This window comes from Osmerus eperlanus, chromosome 19 (genome assembly GCF_963692335.1).
Source record: "Osmerus eperlanus chromosome 19, fOsmEpe2.1, whole genome shotgun sequence".
Taxonomy (NCBI): Eukaryota; Metazoa; Chordata; class Actinopteri; order Osmeriformes; family Osmeridae; genus Osmerus; species Osmerus eperlanus.
In genome coordinates, this window is record NC_085036.1 from 11,667,382 (window position 1) to 11,689,291 (window position 21,910).

The following is a 21,910-nucleotide window of genomic DNA, read 5'->3' on the forward strand; positions in this document are numbered from 1 at the left end:
GGTCAGTCTGGGATGGAGCTCAGTCATGTGGTGGACGTGAAGCCATGCTGCCTTGACTTACAATGGAGCCTTTGAGATCTGGCCTCTTTCTGGCCTCTTTCCCTGACCTCCCTCCCTCCTCCCCCTTCCCTCCCTCCCTCCCTGCCTGCTGCCCCCCTCCCTGACCTCTCCCTCCCTGCTCCCCCCCCCTGGCTACAGTCAGTCCACTGTCTCTCCGGGGGGGGGGGGGTCTCTTCTTGTCCCTGCAGCTGTCCAGCTGGCTAGCAGGCCCAGCCATGTGGGAATAGCAGCACAGAGCAGCGGAGGGCAGTGTAGAGCGGCACAGAGCCGGATAGAGGAGTATAGAGAAGGATAAAGGAGTATAGAGTTGTATAGAGCAGGATATAGGTATATAGAGCAGGATAGAGGAGTATAGAGCAGGATAGAGGAGTATAGAGGAGTATAGAGCAGGATAGAGTAGTATAGACCAGGATAGAGGAGTATAGAGGAGTATAGAGCAGCATAGAGGAGTATAGAGGAGTATAGAGCAGGATAGAGACGTATAGAGGAGTATAGAGCAGGATAGAGGAGTATAGAGCAGGATAGAGGAGGATAGAGGAGTATAGAGCAGGATAGAGGAGTATAGAGCAGGATAGAGGAGGATAGAGGAGTATAGAGAAGGATAAAGGAGGATAGAGGCGTATAGAGCAGGATAGAGGAGTATAGAGAAGGATAAAGGAGTATAGAGAAGGATAGAGGAGTATAGAGCAGGATAGAGGAGTATAGAGAAGGATAGAGGTCCTTCAGTCCAGAGAGCTAACCTGCCTGCCTGGGCCCAGTCTCCCCTCCCCTCAGTCATATCACAGCCCAGAGCAGAACCATCTCTCACTATCTCTCCGTGTGTGATTTACACTACGGTGATAAGAGAGTGTGGGCCGCTGCTGCATGCAGAGCAAGGCGTGGGGAGCAGTCCCAGCCCTCTTCGCGGCCCCACGACAAGAGCAGTCACATTCTCCAGCCCGGGTTAGCTTCAAGCGACCGGCCATGTTAATACGTTACCGTTAAGACAAGAAGTTCAACAGAAGTCAGTCTTGTGGGGAGATCGTCCAACGATTAACTTCTAGGTTTCAGAAACAATGAATCGTTTCTTGTCCCCCCCCCCCCCCCAGATAATGTACATAAACACACAGACAGGCTCTCTAAGTCATACACACACACACACACACACAGGCAGGCAGGCTCTCAGTGTTATCGGGTGCTGTGTGGTATGTGGCCCCGCCCTCCCTCGCTGTAGTGTAAACAGACCGTGCTCCAGAGGAATGCTGGACTCGGTGACCTCACGCCCCGTGTTGCCTCGGTGCATTGGGTTCATCTGGAACGCCCCCCCCCCCCTCCCACTCCTCCTCACCCCCCCCCCTCCTCCTCCTCACGCCCTCCCCCCTCCTCCTCCCCCTGCTCTCCATGGGGCCCTCGCAGCGCGGAAAATAACACTCCTCCACCCGACACCACCGACAAACACACACACATGCACGCGTGCACACACACACGTGTTCAAATCGACAGACATGGGTTCACACACACTCAAACACACACACTCACATACTGTCCTCTCTCTCCTCTGCTTTCCTAGCACAGCTGTCAGAACAGATACAAGACCAGTTCCTGTAGCCTCCCCCGCCTTCCCCTCCCTCCCTCCCTCCCTCCCTCCCCCCGCCTTCCCCTCCCTCCCTCCCTCCCCCCCTCCCTCCCTCCCTCCCCCCCCTCCCTCCCTCCCTCCCTCCCTCCCTCTGTTAGATGTACATTGAAGCAGCCAGTGTACCAAGACCTGTCAACTCTGTTTTAAATCCTCCCCTGGCTGTAAGCAAAGGAAAATGGCAGGATTGTGTAACACTGTCTAAACTGCAGCTCCCTGCCTGGCAGTGTACAGCCCCTCTGACATCACACCCTCTGACATCACACCCTCTGACATCACACCCTCTGACATCACCCCCTCACCCCTCTGACATTACACCCTCAGGCCCTCTGACATCACACCCTCTGACATCACCCCCTCACCCCTCTGACATCACACCCTCTGACATCACCCCCTCACCCCTCTGACATCACACACTCTGACATCACCCCTCTGACGTCACACCCTCAGCCGCCCTTGTTGAAACGCTGCACCAAAAAAATCTTCTTTAGCTTTCTGTTTGAAAGCTAAAGTGTAAGAAAGTTTCGGCATGCTGCTTCAGATTTCTACGCAATTTAGACACACACGCTTCAATTTGACACCAGGCTTTGTGTTTGACCTCCCTGTCTATTCTTTGTTTGTCTGTGGACGCACTGCAGCTACAATCCACTGAATCTCTCTTACTACTTAAACGCCGACCTTGAATAAACGCTGCACCAAAAATGAATATTGCGTAATAAACACTGCAGCGTTTAATCTAAGAAATACGGTACTAATTTATGTATAACTTACACTTTACACTGACTTAAAACTTATATAACTGATACTAACATATAGCTGATATACCAAATAATATTTTACTTTTATATTGGTTAATATTAATTAATATTTTGTGTCTAGATGTAGAACATAACTTTATAAATACAAACGTACACAAACATATTAACTAACTTGAATACTTATGTGATAACTTGTTTTTGAACATTTGTAACCTGGCAGTTGAGGTGATAACTGCATACCTGTCATGTGAAGAGTCTGGTGGTAATGCAGGGAGATGTTCAGGAGGAGAGAGAGGGAGTTTGCTTATTCATATGGATGTGTTATTAGACATGATGTACATGAATGGCTGTTTGTGGTGAGAGAGAGGTAACTGTGGAAGGACACTGCCCTCTAATGGAGTTGGAGGGAGGTGAGGTGCAGAGACTGGAGTCCGTTTCTCCTCTCACTCTCTCTCTCTCTCTCTCTCTCTCTCTCTCTCTCTCTCTCTCTCTCTCTCTCTCTCTCTCATCTCTCTCTCTCTCTCTCTCTCTCTCTCTCTCTCTGTCTTTTTGCAGTAGGCTCATGTATTCACCAATAATGACTGATTTCCAACGAGAGTGGATAATGACGTATGTACATTTTTATAAACATGGATTATCAGTACAGTGATACACTTCATAGTAATGAGCACTTAGCAGGCGCACACACACATTAACATGCAGACACACACACAAAAAAACACATGCATACGGACACACATCCCCACACACTCACACACACACAGATACACACTCACATGCAAAGACCCACGCGGAGATCGCTCACTAACACACCAAATCACTTTTACCCCTGTGTCTGAGGAAGTGGGATCTGTCTGGTGTCATAGCAACCACTGCGGCTCCCCGCCCCCCCCTCCTCCCCCCCCCCCCTGTCAGAGCCGGGCGAGAAGAGGAGGCATGACAGGATGACAGCAAGCTAATGAGATGGAGGACAGAGAGAGCAACAGAGGCAGACCCAGTCACCCTGTCTCTTTGTCTCTCCGACTCGTACACACACACTCACACACACACACACACACACTCACAAACACTCACACAGTCTGATACAAAGTCCCCCCCCCCTTCCCTACACACACACACAAACACCGTTTTTTTAATGCTGCAAAGGAGACGTCAGGCCATGTGAGGACACAGAGAGGAACAGAGAGTGGGGGGGGGGGGTGAGGAGATGAAGGCACAGCGCAAAACAGGGGGAGCAAGCCGGTAGGGAGGGAGGGGGAGTAGGAAGGAAGGGAGGGAGAGATGGGGGAGAGAGAGAGAGAGATAGAGAGAGAGGATTGAGGAAGGGGGATAGTAGGGATGAAGAGAATGCTGATGGAGCAAGTAGGAGGGAGAGTGTTTAGGAAAGGAGGAATGGAGGGAGGGAGTGCGAGTGAGGGAGAATGGGAGGAGAGGAAGGGCAGTATGGATGGTAGGCATGGAGGGGATTGGGGAGAGAGGGATGTACGGACGGAGCGAGTATGGAGGGAGGGAGAGTGCAAGGAAAAGGGAGGGAGAGAGGGAAGGAGAGAGAGCGGTTGGAGGGAGAGAGGGAAGGAGAGAGAGCGCTTGGAGGGAGAGAGGGAAGGAGAGAGAGCGGTTGGAGGGAGAGAGGGATGAAGGCTGGTCTCACACAGACATCTTTTATGTCCTCATGACTGCAGAGAGCCGCAGGCTGTCAACTCAGACACTGCAGCACTCTCTCTCCCTCTCTCCCTCTCCTTTCTCTTATTTCTCGTTTTCACTCTCCTCTCTCTCTCCTTTTTTTCTTCCTCTGCAGCCTCCAGCTTCCTTCATCATCCACACAGCCTCTACCTCAGCCTCTATCTCAGCCTCACATCCGATTATGACTCAACGTAATAATAACAATCTACTAACATTAGCATTAGGGCACTTACATATTATGAATGTGAAATGCTGTATGGAAGGATATGAACTGCTATGAAAAACAATATCTCGGTCTGAATGAGCTGTACATTAGGACTCCCTTAAAGGGTCCTATTTCAGCCTCTAACCCAGCCTTACTCCTGTGATCCTCAGGAGGTGATGGAGGCTGGCGAAGCAGAGGCCGGGGAGGTGAATTGAGGCGATTCTGAGACCATCCGTTGTCATGGTGAGTGTCTGGGGTGAACTGGGGTCAGTACCAGGCCTGGCCTGCAGGTGTCAGTCACACCCCCGCCCCCCCTCTCATGCGCTGCCATCAGAGCACCATTATCTATGTATGTAGAAAGGGTCCGCTCTCTCTCCTTCCCATTCTGCCTCCCCTTCTCCCAGTCCTTTCTCCCGTACCCCTCCCTCCCTTTTCTCTCCCTACCACGCCCTACTCCCCTCCCACTCATTCTCCATGATGCAGCAGAACGTTTGGACACCCAGTGTGATGAGTGAGAGAGGAAATAGTTAAATTACAGGACGGTTAATGCCCTCCTCTCTCTCTCTCTCTCTCTCTCTCTCTCTCTCACTCACTCACTCACTCACTCACTCACTCACTCACTCACACACACACACACACACACACACACCGCTTCTCTTAATCTGCCTCATGCCAGCCCACCCTGACCTTCCAAGATTCTGAGTCACCTCATCCCTGACCACACTGTTGCCACAGAGCTGGGTGTGTGTGTGTGACTCAGAGTGTGCGCGTGTAGATGTGTACACCCTATATGTGTGTCTGTATATAGTTGTGTGTCTGTGTGTAGATGGTCTCTCTGTGATTGGGTAGCCAGACCTGGGTGCTCTGGGACTGGACAGCTGGACCCGGGTGTCTGTGTGAGTGTGGGAACGTCGGGCCTTTCCGGCCCTGCAGCCTGGGGCTGTGGTAGTGTGGACATCCCCACACGCCCTCCCCTGCCAGGGCACAGAGAGAGGAGCACAGCCCTTCCCACTGGCTTCCAGTCCTGGACAGGGGGCATCGCAACAGCCAATATTGGCGTTGTGGTGGTTCGAGACAGGCATCTGGCCAATCACAGGGGAGTGGTGCAGGCATTCATCCAATCACAGGGCAGTGGTGCAGGAGAGGCAGCGGCAGTATGAGACCGGAGAGAAATATGAGAGGCGGAGAGAGGGGGAGAAAGAAATGTAGTGGCAGATGGATAGATGGACATGTATTCATTCAGCAGATGCTTATCCAAGAGTGCTATAAGTGCAGCAGATAATTAAAGAGTATAAATGCAACCGTTTCAACAGTGTTACAGTGTTTAATGTCGAGGAACAGTAAAAGATACACTGTGTGTTATGAGGAATGAAGAGGGCAGGTAAGCAGAGCAAAACACTGCAGCCTGCACCATAGTTACATCGACTTCCCTCCACCACCGTGTCCATCCCCACCACCCTCCACTCAGCCCCTCCACCCATCACTCAGCCCCTCCACCCTCCACTCAGCCCCTCCACCCATCACTCAGCCCCTCCACCCTCCACTCAGCCCCTCCACCCATCACTCAGCCCCTCCACCCATCACTCAGCCCCTCCACCCTCCACTCAGCCCCTCCACCCTCCACTCAGCCCCTCCACCACCCTCCACTCAGCCCCTCCACTCAGCCCCTCCACCCTCCACTCAGCCCCTCCACCACCCTCCACTCAGCCCCTCCACCACCCTCCACTCAGCCCCTCCACCCATCACTCAGCCCCTCCACCCTCCACTCAGCCCCTCCACTCAGCCCCTCCACCCATCACTCAGCCCCTCCACCCTCCACTCAGCCCCTCCACTCAGCCCCTCCACCCATCACTCAGCCCCTCCACCCTCCCACTCAGCCCCTCCACCCATCCCCAGAGGGGAGCTGTCATCACCCAGCGTCTGAGCAGTCAGTCAGACCCTAAACAGGCTGTCATCCCTGTCTCACAGGCTGTCATCCCCGTCTCACACCCTGCATCATCCGCTCCGCTCTGCCACCAGTTCTACCTCCCCCACGCGCTCTCCCCTGAATTGCTGCAGCGAAAACCCTGGGCTGATCTTGAAGCACAATAAACCACTTCATCCTCCCTTTCTCTGCGAGGGTGCGGGGCGATCCCTACTCCCTGCCCGCGTCTCTCCTCAAGGTACCGTCGAGAGCGCTGTGCTTCTGTCTCAGGGAGGTGCTTTCTCTCCAGCTCTTCAGCCCTATCGAGCGCTCCAGGCGCCACATCAGGCCTGACCTTGGTGTTCCTCTCAGGGCTGCGCGCCTCTCATCCTCCCCGCCCTCGCGGTGCTTTTGAAGGAGCAGGACCATGTTTTGCTGAGGAGGTGGGGGGAGGGAGGGAAGGAGAGGTGGAGTGAGAGGGGAGGGGGAGTGAGAGGGGAGGGGATGGAGGTATAAAGGGGAGGGGGAGAGGAGGAGGTGGTGTTCCTCTCAGGGCTGTGGCCTCCTCTCTCTAAACAGTCCCACCAATGCACAGTTAACCATCTCAAGTCAATTCTGACAAACACCCTGGCTTGCACTTAGCACATTTATTTTAATGTTAATCTACTTCTGACGTGTCATATTAGATATTTTATGTTTTTATGACATAAAATATGTCATAAAAATGATCAAATTAAATTATGGAAAAATATATTTCCATAATTAAATATAATTAGTTAATGATCTAATATTTATTATGCATACTTATTCAGTTACATAAAGCACACTTTTCCTAACACAGTCTAACGTACTTACATTACCTACCTTACATATCTACATTACAATTCTTTAATAAGAGTGTTTTGTAATATCATGCAATTAAGTGTAGCATTTGTAATGCACTTACAGCACTTAGTGGCAAAGTCAGAAGAGCTCCTTGTTCTTAAATAGACCGCCCCGTTAACGGTCTTAAATAGACAGTGCCGTTAATGTTGGTGAGACTGAAGGTTGCTGCCTTCCATCTCTCTTCTTCCTCTCCCAGTAGGTAGTTTGATGTTATTTTATTCTTTGGGGGGTGAGAGAGGAAGGCCTGTGCTGGATTTGAACCCAGGCCCCTGCGCTAGGCCTTTGTTTTAGTAGTATGTTCTCTTACCCAGTGAGTCACTAACAGCAGTTGGTAGTTTTCTGCAGATGATAATAACCACTGGGTTCTGAACAGCGAAGCATAACACTTGTGTTCCCATCTGGCTTGTATCTGCTAATATTTTTTTATTATTCTTTTAAGCGCTGTTCAAAGTCCTGCTGGGCTAGCGGCCACATAGTTGAGATTGTTCCTGATTATTGCTGAGCATGGACAGGAATGTGCTGCACCCTCCTCTGCCTTCCTTAACCCATGAAGAGCAACGCCTCAGGGTGGACTGGTCTGGGGTCTGGGTCTGGGCTCTGGGCCTAGGTCTGGGGTCTGGGTCTGGGCCTAGGTCTGGGGTCTGGGTCTGGGCCTAGGTCTGGGGTCTGGGTCTAGGTCTGGGGTCTGGGTCTGGGTCTGGGTCTGGGTCTAGGTCTGGGTCTAGGTCTGGGGTCTGGGTCTAGGTCTGGGGTCTGGAGTCTGGAGTCTGGGTCTGGGTCTAGGTCTGGGGTCTGGGTCTGGGCCTAGGTCTGGGGTCTGGGGTCTGGGGTCTGGGTCTAGGTCTGGGTCTGGGTCTAGGTCTGGGTCTGGGTCTAGGTCTGGGGTCTGGGGTCTGGGTCTAGGTCTGGGGTCTGGAGTCTGGAGTCTGGGTCTGGGTCTAGGTCTGGGGTCTGGGTCTGGGCCTAGGTCTGGGTCTGGGGTCTGGGGTCTGGGTCTGGGTCTAGGTCTGGGGTCTGGGTCTAGGTCTGGGTCTGGGTCTGGGTCTAGGTCTGGGGTCTGGGTCTAGGTCTGGGGTCTGGAGTCTGGAGTCTGGGTCTGGGTCTAGGTCTGGGGTCTGGGTCTAGGTCTGGGTCTAGGTCTGGGGTCTGGAGTCTGGAGTCTGGGTCTGGGCCTAGGTCTGGGGTCTGGGTCTAGGTCTGGGGTCTGGGTCTAGGTCTGGGGTCTGGGTCTGGGGTCTGGAGTCTGGAGTCTGGGTCTGGGCCTAGGTCTGGGGTCTGGGTCTGGGTCTAGGTCTGGGGTCTGGGTCTGGGCGTGGGCCTGGAGGATGACCAGGAGGTCCAGAATAGACACTCTGCACACCAGCATGCTCGGAGTCCAGGGTTAGTGTGCAGGAGGGAGGATCTGGAGGTCTGGATATGAGTCACAGAGAGCTGTGACCGACTCCCATAAAGTACCGCTGACCCGTGGAATCTCCCCCAAATACACACACACACACACTCATCTGCATCTGTCCTTCTCTAACTCATGGCTTCACAACATGACTCAGGGGATAGGATGGCGTGTGGGCGTGTCTTTGAGCTTTTGTAAATACACTTGTGTGTGTGTGTGTACAGTATGACGAGTGTGTGTTTGTGTATGTGTGTGCATCATACTCCACTGCCCTATATTATGAGTCAAGGTTAAGGGTGTGTGTGTGTGGGGGGGGCTGGGTGTGTCTGTCTGTCAGGCTTCTAACAAAGAGAAAGAGGAGCTCTTAATGTGTGTATCCACCCTCGAGCATACGCTGTGTGTGTGTGTTTGGCCTCTAGGATATGACTAAGAAATGGTGGTGAAAGATGATTGTAAAAGGAGGAAGGACGGGGTTAATTTACTTCCTGGCCAGCAGTGAAAGTGCACTGAGTCACCAGACACTTAACATGCCCACAACACCCCCACTGGAGACACACACACACACACACACCACACACACATACACACAGTGCTCAGTCACAGAAAGTTAGCCATTCATAATTCCTCATATGGTGGTTTTCCAGTGGATTGAATCATGTGTTCAATCCAAGCCAGACCCACCCAAGTGGTGAGGCCTCTGGGAGAGGAAGGGAGGGTGAGGCAGGGAGGGTGAGGCAGGAAGTGTGAGGCAGGGAGAGGCAGGTACAGATGCAGAGGGACTAGAGGCAACCCTGTGGATCTCAGTCTGGTTCTCACTGCCCCGACAGGCGTTAGAGTGAGTCAGCATGCTGTCTCCCATGAAGGTGTGTAATGTCCTCCCATGTCTGCCTGCCTGTCTGTTTGTCTGTCTATCTGACTGACTGTCTGTCTGTCTGCCTGTCTGTCTGTGTGAGGGGGTGGTAGTAATTTCCCCTGTTCTCCCTCTGGGTGAACATGTGTTGAGTTTGCTGTTCCCTGCTGAAAGGCTCTATTGATGCCATATCCTAGGAGTGATGTCTTTGAGACACTCTTTAGACCTCCCTCTGTCTCTCTGCCAGCCTGTCTCTCTGACAACCTCGCTCTCTGACAGCCTGTCTCTCTGATGAATGCTGGGGGAAGGGCCCGGGGGGTAGGGGCTGGGGTAGGGCCTGTGTCTGTGGTGGCTAGGGGTAGAGGGGCAGGGGTTTGGGGAGATAGAGCCTGTGCTATTAGACCCAATGGTCTTTAATTAGAGGGCGAGCTACAGGGACTGGTGCAGGAGAAAGGCCCTCATGATGAGAGTCTGGGGTGAGAGGGTTCACACACAAAACACTGGCTTTTCATCACGGCATGACTCACTTCAGTTGTGTGTGTATAGTGTTTGTGTGCGTCTGTGTGTGTGTGTGTGTGTGTGTGTGTGTGAGACAGAGGGGGGGGGGGTGTGAATGTAAATTGTGTGTGTAGGTGTGTGTGTGTCTCTGAATGGTATGTGTATAGGTGTGTGTGTCTGCATGAATGGTGTGTGTGTGTCTTACCTCACTGCTCAGGCATTCCTGGAGAGAAAGCGAGTGAAAGGGTTGGTCTCACAGTGTGGGTATTCATGTCCCTGGCCCCTGCAGACCGGCCTGGGCTGCAGTGTTCCCAGACAAAGACCCTCCAGCAGGGCCCAGACACACACACACACACAGCAGAACACACACACACACACACAGCAGAACACACACACACAGCAGGGCCCAGACACACACACACACACACACACACACAGCAGAACACACACACACACACAGCAGAACACACACACACACACAGAGGGCGAGAGAGAGATAAAGAAAGAGGGAGAGATGGCTTGCGTCTCTTCCCCAGGCAGGTGTGATGGGTGGATAGTAATGAGGTGGATCACACAGACAACTCTGGGAGCATGGGGGTAAGAGGAGACAGGCTTTAGATACAACTGTTGCATTGACTGGCTTGTTATGTATTTATTTATTTTAGTATTTTTGCAAATATGTTTGTCAGTTAGCCGTGAATTTGATTTTTCAATTCGTTTTTTTTATTGAGGTTTGTTTTTATTATTCCACTACTGACAATCTAACTACAGGTCTGTGACCTGTAGTTTCTGTCTCTGATCTCCCTCCCTTTGCATCTTCCTCCCTCATGTGGCATATTTGCACCTTGTTCCTGAGTAAACTCTTTGCCTGCACAATCACTCAACCAAGCAACCTGGTAACGAATGGGCCACAAAATCCGCCAATCTGAGAAATGGAGAAGTTCAATTCTGATTGGCTGTTTCGTTTCCAATTCAATCGCCAGCAGAACTATCTACAGCAGGGGTGTTCAATCCTGACCTAACAAGAACCCGTCACAAAACTAGACATTTATAAGTCACCTGACCCTATAAAATATTATTTTTTTCTTCCCCATTTGAACTTGAACTTGTCATGTCCGCTGAATGAATATCTCAAATCCCTCTCTTTCGTCCTCTAAGCATCGTGATTGGAAATAAAACACGAAAAACTGAATTTACCTTTTCCAATCCAGTCATTGATTTCTTTTGGCACATTTGTAATGGTGTGTAAGGTTTAGCTAGTGTGCAGGCAGAGTAGAGCATGCACACAGTGGAGGTTGAGAGAGAAAGAGACATAATGTGAGCCAGTGTGCAGCGGTCTGCCAGCACACTGACCAAGAGTTTGTGAGTAAGCGTATGAGTCGATCTGACTGAGAGCTGTTATTATTGCACCTTAATGTGCATAAAAGCAAACATGCAAATATATTTCTTGAGCACAGAATAAATGTTTGTTAGCTCAGTAAAAAAATATTTTTGGGCTTCTGCATCATTTCCCTTCAAAATATAATTTATATGCATGCAAAATACATTTGTCTGTTTTCCAAATCTTCCATTGCGCGCTCAGGAATGAGGCACAAAATATAACGCCATACCCTCCCGTCCTCCTCATAGCCCCACCTCATTTTTTCAGACTAACCAATCCCGTCCTCTCTGACAATGCCCCCCCTCCCTCCAGCCCTCTGCCTGTGGTTTGAGCTTTCATGGTTCCTGAGAGTTTCCTCCAGCCTCCGTCCCGTCGCTGCCCCCCTGCTGGGCCCCCTCCCTGGTTCGGGTAGTCCGGTTCATCGTGTCCTCAGACAACCCATGTTCATGAACAGGAAAGGGGCCCCAATCTGGGAAGGAGGCCCACCTCCCAGCCCGACCAGCCTCCCGCTCTCAAGGCTGCTCCACTTCTGCCTCTTAACCCTCGTGCTGCCTTCGGGTCACATGACCCAAAGGTTCACAACGAACCATCGTTGTGTTTACCCAATTTCACCCAATACAAAAACAAATAAAAATAATTTTCTTTTAACCATTGCAATGTGGGGGGTCTGAGACAGCCCGAGAGTTAAAAGAAAATGCTTCACTTTGTTTTTGTATGAGGTAAATTTGTCGCAATACGACAGTGGGTCACAATGACTGATGGGTCAGAATGACCCGAAGATAACACAAGGGTTAATACTGCCTCCAACCAGCCTCTAATACTACCCCAGCCTTTAATACTGGCTCTAATACGGCCTCAGCCGTTAATACTGTGTCTACTCAGCCTCTAATACTGCCTCTAATACTGCTTTGCTTTGTACACTACTTCATTACTCTTGTGAGCAGGAGAACAGGAGCGTCTCTCTAATATCGTCCTCACTGCACGGCTCGTTTAATTAGCGCGATCAGCGACCACTCAGCCGCATGCACACCTCCCAGTCCCATACAACAATACTAACCGGAAGTTTCATACAAACAGAAAGTAGGTTTCATAAGTTTCATACAAACAGAAACCCCTGTCTGCCAGTCTGAGTGTGTTCCGGCAGCAGTGAATCCTGCTTGTATGAGCTGTGTAGGATCACATCCAGTGTGGAGGTGATGTGTTCCAGACTTCATGCCCTTCTGTCTACATTCATGCATTTGTATCTAACAGGCACAGTGCAGATGAATGGCCTGCGTCTAGCAGCCCCAGTGAGGAAGCCTCTGCTGTGCAGCTGAGGAGGAACCTGATGCAGATGTTCACTACAGGGACCGCAAATTGCATTGGCTTCCTGCGCTGCTTGTAAATCACTGTCCCAGGCTCTTTAACAGCATGTGCTAGCCTACCTGTACTGTGGCTGTAGCTGAACTGGTTGTAAATCTCTGTGGAAGTCCTTGGATTATAGCAGTGTGAGCAGACCTTACTGTTTTTGTATTGTAGCCGCAATGTAGTTGTAGACGTGGCATTGGCTGTAGCTGTCACTACTGTCGCCAGACTGCTGCTGTACTGTCGCCAGACTGCTGCTGTACTGTCGCTAGACTGCTGCTGTACTGTCGCTAGACTGCTGCTGTACTGTCGCTAGACTGGAACTGTAGCTGTGCTGTAGCTGGTCTGTAACTGATCTACTACTGTACGATAACAGAGGCAACACACACACTGACATGAAGACGACTGGCTTCTCTTTGATTCCCCTGGAATTCCCCTTAACCTCGAGGCTTTACCCTGGCATCTGCCACCAAATATGGAGAGAATGGATAGAGGGATGAGGAGCAGGAGGGAGGGATGAGGAGCAGGAGGGAGGGATGAGGGGTAGGAAGGAGGGATGAGGAGCAGGAGGGAGGGATGAGGAGCAGGAGGGAGGGATGAGGGGTAGGAAGGAGGGATGAGGAGCAGGAGGGAGGGATGAGGAGCAGGAGGGAGGGATGAGGAGCAGGAGGGAGGGATGAGGGGTAGGAGGGAGGGATGAGGAGCAGGAGGGAGGGATGAGGGGTAGGAAGGAGGGATGAGGAGCAGGAGGGAGGGATGAGGGGTAGGAAGGAGGGATGAGGGGTAAAGGGGAGGGTTGTGGGACAGGACGGAGATTTGGGGGGGTAGAATAGAGGGATGAGGGGTAGAAGCACAGGCAGATTCTCTGGGTCACGACTACACAGATGCCACTACAGACAGGGTGGGGTCCTAGCACACACACACTCTAGATCTGATTGGCCAGAGAATGTCAGGTGACACTGATTATGGGTTTGGATTGGTCGGGCTGGGAATGCAGTGTTTTCTGGAGACCAGGGGATCCTGTCTGTTTGTTCCTCTATGAGCAGAGAACCGGTTGTTCCTCAAACTCTCGTCTCGTCTCTTGCCTCCTGGTTGTAACCGATCTACCCAGTCAGTCACCCGCTGTAACTATAACTTTGCGTCATTTTACTGTATATTCATTTAAAAGCGAATTAACTTTCATAAGCACCCTCGCACATTATTTGTGTGCGGTGTTTGTTGTTGTTGCTGTAGTTTCGGCTTGTGTTATGGTGTGTGTTATGGTGTGTGTGTGTGAGAACTGAACTGCTGGCTCTGGCTGAGTTTATGCACCGAATTCCTCCCGCACTGCAGACAGTTGGAGGTGCATGATGGGAAGGTGGTTGCTGGGGGTTTGGGGGTTCAGGGGCAGGGGAGGGGGGGGCAGCGGACATGGCGGCAGGCCAAAATCAATTGGCGGTGTAATGAGATGGCCCGGTGCCAGGTTACCATGGTGCTACCCTCTCCACCCTTCTGCCAGAACAGGGCTCAAAATTAAACGGCGAGAGAAAGAGAGGGGTGAGGGCAGGAGGAGGAGCATGGGGCGAAAGAGAGGGGAGAGAGAGAGAGAGAGAGAGAGAGAGAGAGAGAGAGAGAGAGAGAGAGAGAGAGAGAGAGAGAGAGAGAGAGAGAGGAGAGAGGGAGAGAGGGAGAGAGGGAGAGAGGGAGAGAGGGAGAGAGGGAGAGAGGGAGAGGGAGAGGGAGAGGGAGAGGGAGAGGGAGAGGGAGAGGGAGAGGGAGAGGGAGAGGGAGAGGGAGAGGGAGAGGGAGAGGGGGAAAAGATGTGGGGTGAGTTGAGAGGATGGGAGGAGGGAGAAATAGAGAGGGGTGAGGTTAAAGGAGGAGGAGAGAGAGCAGGGGGAGGGTGGGTGAGGCTGATGAGAACCACTGTGGGCTATTTCCAACTCCTTCAATAAAGCCCAGGCCTGGTTTCAGAGCAGAGAGGTGGAGCATGTTAACTCCAGGAGGGCTTCATCTCCGAGGTACTTATCCTTCTCCATCTTGCCTGCAAAACACTGTCGTATAAAACCTGGCATTGGATGAAAGCAGCTCCCTGTTCCTCCACTCGACCCCCCTCACCCCTGTCCTCACCCCTGTCCTCACCCCTGTCCTCACCCCTGTCCTCACCCCTGTCCTCACCCCTGTCCTCACCCCTGTCCTCACCCCTGTCCTCACCCCTGTCCTCACCCCTGTCCTCACCCCTTTGCTCCGTGGCCCATGTAGCTGCATTAGTCAGTTTAATTTCACTGTAAATCCCTTCGTTTCTTCATCAGGGACACCTCCCCTCTCCAGGCTGTCATGCTAGATGTGTTAATATTGGAACGTTTGGCAGCATTCTCTGAGTGATTAGCATGAGGAAGGAACCCCTGCAGATGAATAGCAATTACAGAGTGATTTATACAGTAATTGGGTGGACCCCCCCCCCTCCTTCCCCATCCCATCCCCTCTCACCCCCGCCCTTTCTCTTCGACGACCTCACACACCCTCTCCAAGCCTGATGCTGCATGGTTACTTTGTTTTCAGGGGATCCTTGGGTTCTTGTTAGAACCCAGTCTGATATGTTGTGTCTCACTATGTGACCGGTCTGTCGTCAGTCTAATGGAGGTAAATAGGCCTTGAAATGTGACTGGAGTTTTTATATTTTTTCAAAGAATTTGGGACTGTACAATATTTTGGGCAAAATATATTCAAAACATTTCATTGTTTTTGTTGTTCAGCAATATTTTTGGATAGCTTATCGAAAAACTTCTCCACACATTATTAAGTATAAAGTATTTGTAATTGTTTTCTCCAAAAACAAACATCAATGCACTGGATTTCTTTTCTTTGTTACATCTTAGGTCAATACATTTATTTAATAACCGTCTGCAACGAACAATAAGAAGTGTTTCGTTGTAGAGTGTTGTGTTTGTGTGTGGGGGGGGGGCGTGGAGCCCTATGTGTGGCAAACAGACCTCAGCTCTCCGGCTCGGCTGAGGACGCTAGCCAGCAGCAATGCATCATGGGAGTGTGGAGACGACGGTGGCCCCAGTCGTCTGAGGTGTGGAGTAATGGGAGCGCTGGAGAACGGGTGTCGCAGTTGTGCGTGAGCAGAATATCTGAACGAGAGAGAGAGAGGGAGGGAGAGAGGCTGGACGGTAGAGGAGGGAGCCAGGGTTGAGCGAGGGGCGAGCGAGGGAGTGACTGAGTGAAAGAGACTGGAGAGATGAGGGGATAAAAGGAGAGAGAGAATGAAATGAGACCCCATAGAGACACGGCTCTCACACACACTCAGTTATTCCATACCAACAACATCTTTACAACATAAAATAGATGTGTGTGATTGGAATATTGACATTCCAAAAAGATTAGTACTTCATAGTTACAGATAAATACAAACTTTCTTTCTACTGCCTGTACTGGATATGCGGTACCACTGAATCAGTGGGGCTTCTGCTGAATGTGAGCGCATGCTCTTTGTGTGGGTATCTCGGCCATGCCTGATGTTAGTTGACCTCTCAGACAAAGTCTCTGGCCTGGTAAATCATAATAATAATTGTATTCTATTCATGTTATTATTGAAGAGGTTCACACCAGGACTGGGTCTTGCGAGTGCTGCGTGTCACTCTTTAGTAAGTGGTGGATGACATCACCAGAGTTTGAAAGGTGGAGGGATAAGGCAAGGGAGAGAAAGAGAGAGATGAAGGGATGAGGCTAGGAAGAGAAAGGGAGGGGGGGGGTGAGGCGAGGGAGAGAAAGAGATAGGGGGGGTGAGGTGAGGGAGAGAGAGAGAGAGGTAGAGATGGAGGGAGAGGCCACGGAAAGAGAGGGAGATGGAAGGATGAGGGTTGGAAGAGAAAGGGAGAGATGAGGGGATGAGGGTAGGGAGAGAGATGGAAGGATGAGGCTAGGGAGAGAGATGGAAGGATGAGGCCAGGGAGAGAAAGGGAGAGATGAAGGGATGGGGCTAGGAAGAGAAAGGGAGAGATGAGGGGATGAGGCTAGGGAGAGAGATGGAAGGATGAGGCCACGGAGAGAAAGGGAGAGATGAAGGGATGAGGCTAGGAAGAAAAGGGAGAGATGAGGGGATGAGGCTAGGGAGAGAGATGGAAGGATGAGGCCAGGGAGAGAAAGGGAGAGATGAAGGGATGAGGCTAGGAAGAGAAAGGGAGAGATGAGGGGATGAGGCTAGGGAGAGAGATGAAAGGATGAGGCCAGGGAGAGAAAGGGAGAGATGAAGGGATGAGGCTAGGAAGAGAAAGGGAGAGATGGAATGATGAGGCCAGGGAGATGAGGTCAGGGAGGGATGGAGGGATGAGGCTAGGAAGAGAAAGGGAGAGATGGAAGGATGAGGCCAGGGAGAGAAAGGGAGAGATGAAGGGATGAGGCTAGGAAGAGAAAAGGAGAGATGGAAGGATGAGGCCAGGGAGATGAGGTCGGGGAGGGATGGAGGGATGAGGCTAGAGGAACAAAGCAGGGGAACAGCTGGGTTCTCCCTCTCCTCGGTTTCGAGTTCCCTCTCTCTTCTCTCGTGTTCATTTTTCCTGCAGCTCGTTTGGGGATCTGTAAAGAAGCTGAGTGAGGAAAGAAGAAATGAAGAAAGGTGATAGGAAAACTAATATTCTGTTTTTTGAAATACTGTGATACTATGATACTATGAAATGATATTTGCTTCAAGTAAAGGAAGCAAATGATATGTTTTCCCTTAATGTCACTGATGCTATCCTGGCACTAGGCCAGTTTCTCTGTGTTCATTATGAACTGGCTGATGTGATGAGGAGAGGGCTGGAGCTGGGTGAGGTTGGTGTTGTGAGTCAAGGCCCTCCTGTGCTGTACCTTCATGCCTGTGTTTGTCCTCCTCTGACCTCCTCCCCTCCTGCTCCTCCCTGTTTTGGGACAATCTCTGTTCTCAGGGTCTCCCTGTGGCAGGGTTCTAGAGCGGTGGAAAGGTTCTAGAGCGGTGGTAAGGTTCTAGAGCTGTGGCTGAGGTCTGTAGGGAGGGTTCCAGGGCTGTTGCTGAGTTCGTGGTAGGGTTCTAGAGCTCTGGCAGGGTTCTAGAGCTCTGGCGGGCTTCTGTGCCAGGTTTCCGGGGCTGTACCCTTGGCTGCAGCACTCACCCCCCTACCCCCCCGCTCCCCCGGCCGGTCTCCATGCAGGGGCTGTGACAGGGGGCTTGGCAGCGGCCTGAAAGTCAAATCTGGTCATTTAGATTCAAGTGGTGACTGTGGAGGAGACAGAGAGCGCGTCCGTCTCTCTGGTTCCCAGATCCCGGTCGCTCATTACCCTTCTCTGCTCGTTCACATGTCTACATACAGACACGCCGCGAAACGTTTGGTTTCTTTTGACATGTATGTATGCAATTACTTTGGATGAATAGACACAAAACAAGTCTGTTATTGTGGAAAAATGCTCTAGTAAACAAGTATTCAGCAGCATGTGGCTGTTGAATTGAATGAAGATCTATTGCAAGGACAATAATGCTTAATGCAATTTAAAGCTTTATTGTATACAAATTGTAAAGGACTGGAAAAGCAAATGGGCAATTGGGTGTATCTTTTTGTCTCTGTTGTCCTGAATGACCTCAATTTAAATTGGTAGATTTTGTTTTAGGTTGAATTCGATTTTGACTACTTGAAAAGAATAGATTACACAGTCAACATAAAATTACGTTGTAAAATATTATTTACACATTTCTTTTTTAAGAATATATGTAAGGTTGCATAATTATAACATCTCAGATTAGATCAAATGTAGATTTCATGATAATGGAATAAAGCTGACTCACCCTCAGGTTTCACATTGTCAGCAAGAATCTATTTCTTGAAAATGGAGCATTTCTTACAATGCGGTTATCCTGCAGTTTTAAAACGACTTGTCAGAGAGGTGTGCTTGTTATGTAAACGAGGTCCTATCTGGTCTTAATACGGTCATTTACCGCCAACCTATTTAAAGGACGAGAGATTTGCCATGCTTGTCAATTGCATCATTGCTTGGTCAATTACATTCTTCTTCTTGTTGGGAGGAGGAAGTCATTAGCAGCTGCTCTCCAGCGTGGTCACTCAGGAATGATACCCTCCCTTCTGGACTGTCTAGGGTCCTCATGTCCTGATGAGGCCTCTGGTGGTTGAATACAAACCATGGTAAATACACAGAGACTCGGAGTATACCCACACAGGGCGTTACCCCCACGCATGCATACTGGTCACACACCACACACGCCAGGCATGCACACATGTTGAAGGAGGAGCGTCATAGCAACAGGCAGGCAGGCAAGGACAGACATGGTAAGACAGACAGGCATGCAGATTCCAGGCTTCATCGTTGTAGCTGGCAAGGTTCCCCCTAGCATGGCAGGCTGACTAGCGTGGCGGGCTGACTAGCGTGGCGGGCTGACTAGCGTGGCGGGCTGACTAGCGTGGCGGGCTGACTAGCGTGGTGGGCTGACTAGCGTGGCGGGCTGACTAGCGTGGCGGGCTAGTCACAGCTGTGTGCCATTGCTTTGGCCTGGAAGGAGAATAGGACAAAGGGTGAGGGAGAGGGAGGGGGGAGCGGGATGCCCCGAACACAGGGGTGAGGCTGCGTTTCGACACCCAGCCTTCCTTTTAACAGGACAGGGTGCTCCACACTCGCTCCACTCCTCTCCGCTCTGCCCCGGCCCTCAGCCATTTTGAATAGGGGAAAAAAAAGTGTCTGCTTTCTCTCTCCCTCTCTCTCCCTCTTCCTCTTTCACTACGTGGCTAAGATTGGACAGAGGGGACACAGAAGGAGATGTCTGGGTGATGGCATGTTTGCAGAGAAAAGTTCGGTTGGAAAGCAGAGTCCTTTTCACTCTCTGCTTTCCTTTAGAATGTTCAGTTCTTTTTTTCCTCCAAGGCTGCTGTTCAGCTTCTTTTATTTCTGCCTTAGTGTTGTCAGTTCGTCTCTCCCTCTTATCTCCTCTAACTTTTGTTGCTGTTTTCTTGTTGCGGGTTCATTTCGCCCCTGTCCGTGTTAGGCTGTGTGTTTTTTTTTTTGTAATTCCCCCGTTTGATTTTGTCCCAAAGAGTTTAAGACAAAAGGAAATGTCTTTATTTTGGTTCGCTAAGGAGAATCAGACCTGCAGCCAAGGACCCTGCTGGGATGTAAAAAAAAAAAAAAAAAAAACGTAGCAGAACGAAGCGACACAGAAAAAAAAAAAAAAAACGCTGCACACTGAGTCCCCCGCCACATTATTTTGCCGTCTCTCTCTCTCCGTACATCTCAAACCCATCTCCAGGGTTTGTACCCCGTAAATGAGGACGGACCACTGGGCGGGACAGCGAAAAGAGGGAGGAAGGAAAGAGGAGACAGTACCTTTTCGTAATTTCCCCGGTATACTCTTGTTTTAAAACGGAAATGTTATTCTCTGTAGTTGAGGCACTGTTCTGTGTGTTTTTCTTGGTGTAGTTGTGTTGGCACATGTTTGGGACTGTGTTTGTCTGGGCTTGTGTGTGTCTGTGTGTGTACATGTGTGTGTGTATCTGATTTCATAGTCGGACTGCGATGCTGCCTTCCCTGCGTGGTGCTAACTGTTTCTGTGTGTGTTGGCTTTAGGTCTCTTCATTTTGGCTGGAGGGTCGGCCTACTCTGCACCCTAAGCCTGACTCCATTTTAATGCCAGGCGCTGACTGATCTGTCCGACCACCCCCACGTCTCCTCTGGACTCTGATATGTGGCTTTCTGGTACGTTTATATCTGTCTTTTGTTTAGTTTTTCTCTTCTAACTGACCTTCTGCTTGTGCTTTATCATGGGATCTGAATACCGACCTTGTTTTTACATTTTTACCTGGAATCTTCCATGGTTTGTGTTGACCATGGCACATGTGGTTTTAAATTGCGCAAAGAGGTTCTGCAGTAATACACGCAATACCTAAAGCAGATGAAATGGGGTTTATCTGTGTGAAACCGCAGTGATAAAAATATGTATTTGCTTTTAATCAAATAATTAGAGCAGTGTCTTCAAATAAACAAAACAAGAATTGAAATTCATGTTCTGTTTAACCGCATATTTGAAATGGCGTTCAAATTCAAGGATCCCCAAAATCTATTTGTAAAAATAAGTGTTTCATAGCTGTTTCTACACTTCCATATTTTTGATGTACAGTCTTGGTGGATTTGCATAACTCATCAGTCTCTGCAGCATGAACTGTCACAATGCAGTGCGTACAGTGACTCAAAGAAACATCCACATTCACATTTCTGTTTGAATAGGCATCTTTTTATCTTTATTCGTCGCTGGAAATGTAGAAAAGCTGGAGGAAGAGGAATGTTGTTGTGGGAATGACCTGGAACCCTAAGGAAGGAAGGATGATTCAGGTGAAGTCACTGAATACTCTGTGATACAGTATCAGCTAAATGTGTGGCAAGTAGTGTCTGCCTGTGGTTGTTTATCTGATTGTAGATACGTTTATCTCTGCCTTCCTGGTAGCAGTATTTCAGTGCCGGTACACAAAAGAACAAAGTCAAGTTAAATCTGGATTATGGATATTTTTTATGTAACGTGAACCTTCGTCAGAATTCAGAAGTTGATTCGGTCTTAAAATAATTGTTTGCGATTTCCAATAAAGTCAAATATATATTTATTTAGCAGGGAGTTTACATTGTTTATACTTTTTCACTGCAATTTTAATAGCGATCACACTAAATAAAATTCTAAATATAATAATATTTACTGATCTTTCTCCCCTTTGAAAGTTCGATATAAGCAATACTATAAGACAGAAATTACAGATAATTCCTGGCACATCTGACAGTTGTGTCTAATTCATTGTGCCGTGCTCAACAAAATGTTTTCTCTCTCCCGAAGATGATAGTTTGACCTGTGAGTTGTAAAGACTTTTCAATAATATTTTTCAAGGTGTTAAAATCATTTGAAGAGGTGCATCGCGTTTCATTTTTAATCCCAGAGACAGACCATTCAGTCGACTGTTCAGAACAAAAATGTGGTACTTCAATCCTGATTCAGTAATGGTAAATTGTCTGTGGGTGGTTGAGTTTGTCACAGCGATTTTAACATTGTCTTGAAAGCTCTAAACGTGAGTGCAACATGCTGTTCAAAAAAGTTATTGTCTTTTAACATTGAAGAAAATTGACTTTGACCCTTCAGGTTGTTGTGAGGATGAGCAGGATGAAAGCGCATGTTGCTTTGAAGCTGTTTCTAACCAGACAGTAACTGCTGTCCTGATAGGTGATGTGGGGCGTGTAGAGACTTTAACTGACGCAGTGCTGGTTAGAACAGAGAAGCTGCAGCTCTGTGTGTCCGTCTGCGCTCCTTATCTGACTTCCAGTCAGACTGCTCTCCTCCTTGGTCCTCAGCCTTCCCTCCA

At 49.8% G+C, this 21,910-nt stretch overlaps 1 long non-coding RNA gene across 2 annotated transcripts in view; it reads left to right on the forward strand.

Moving 5' to 3' along the window:
- LOC134040107 (uncharacterized) overlaps positions 1–21,628 on the forward strand; it is a 23,605-nt gene extending 1,977 nt beyond the window's left edge. Inside the window, exons 2-4 of one of the 2 annotated variants that reach the window (XR_009932848.1) lie at positions 4,489–4,561; positions 20,139–20,267; positions 20,796–21,628. This is a non-coding gene — a long non-coding RNA (uncharacterized LOC134040107). Of the gene's footprint in view, positions 1–4,488; positions 4,562–19,322; positions 19,917–20,138; positions 20,268–20,795 lie in introns of those variants that run through there. The other variant, XR_009932847.1, reaches the window with a different exon arrangement.
- The last annotated feature ends 282 nt before the right edge of the window (positions 21,629–21,910 follow it).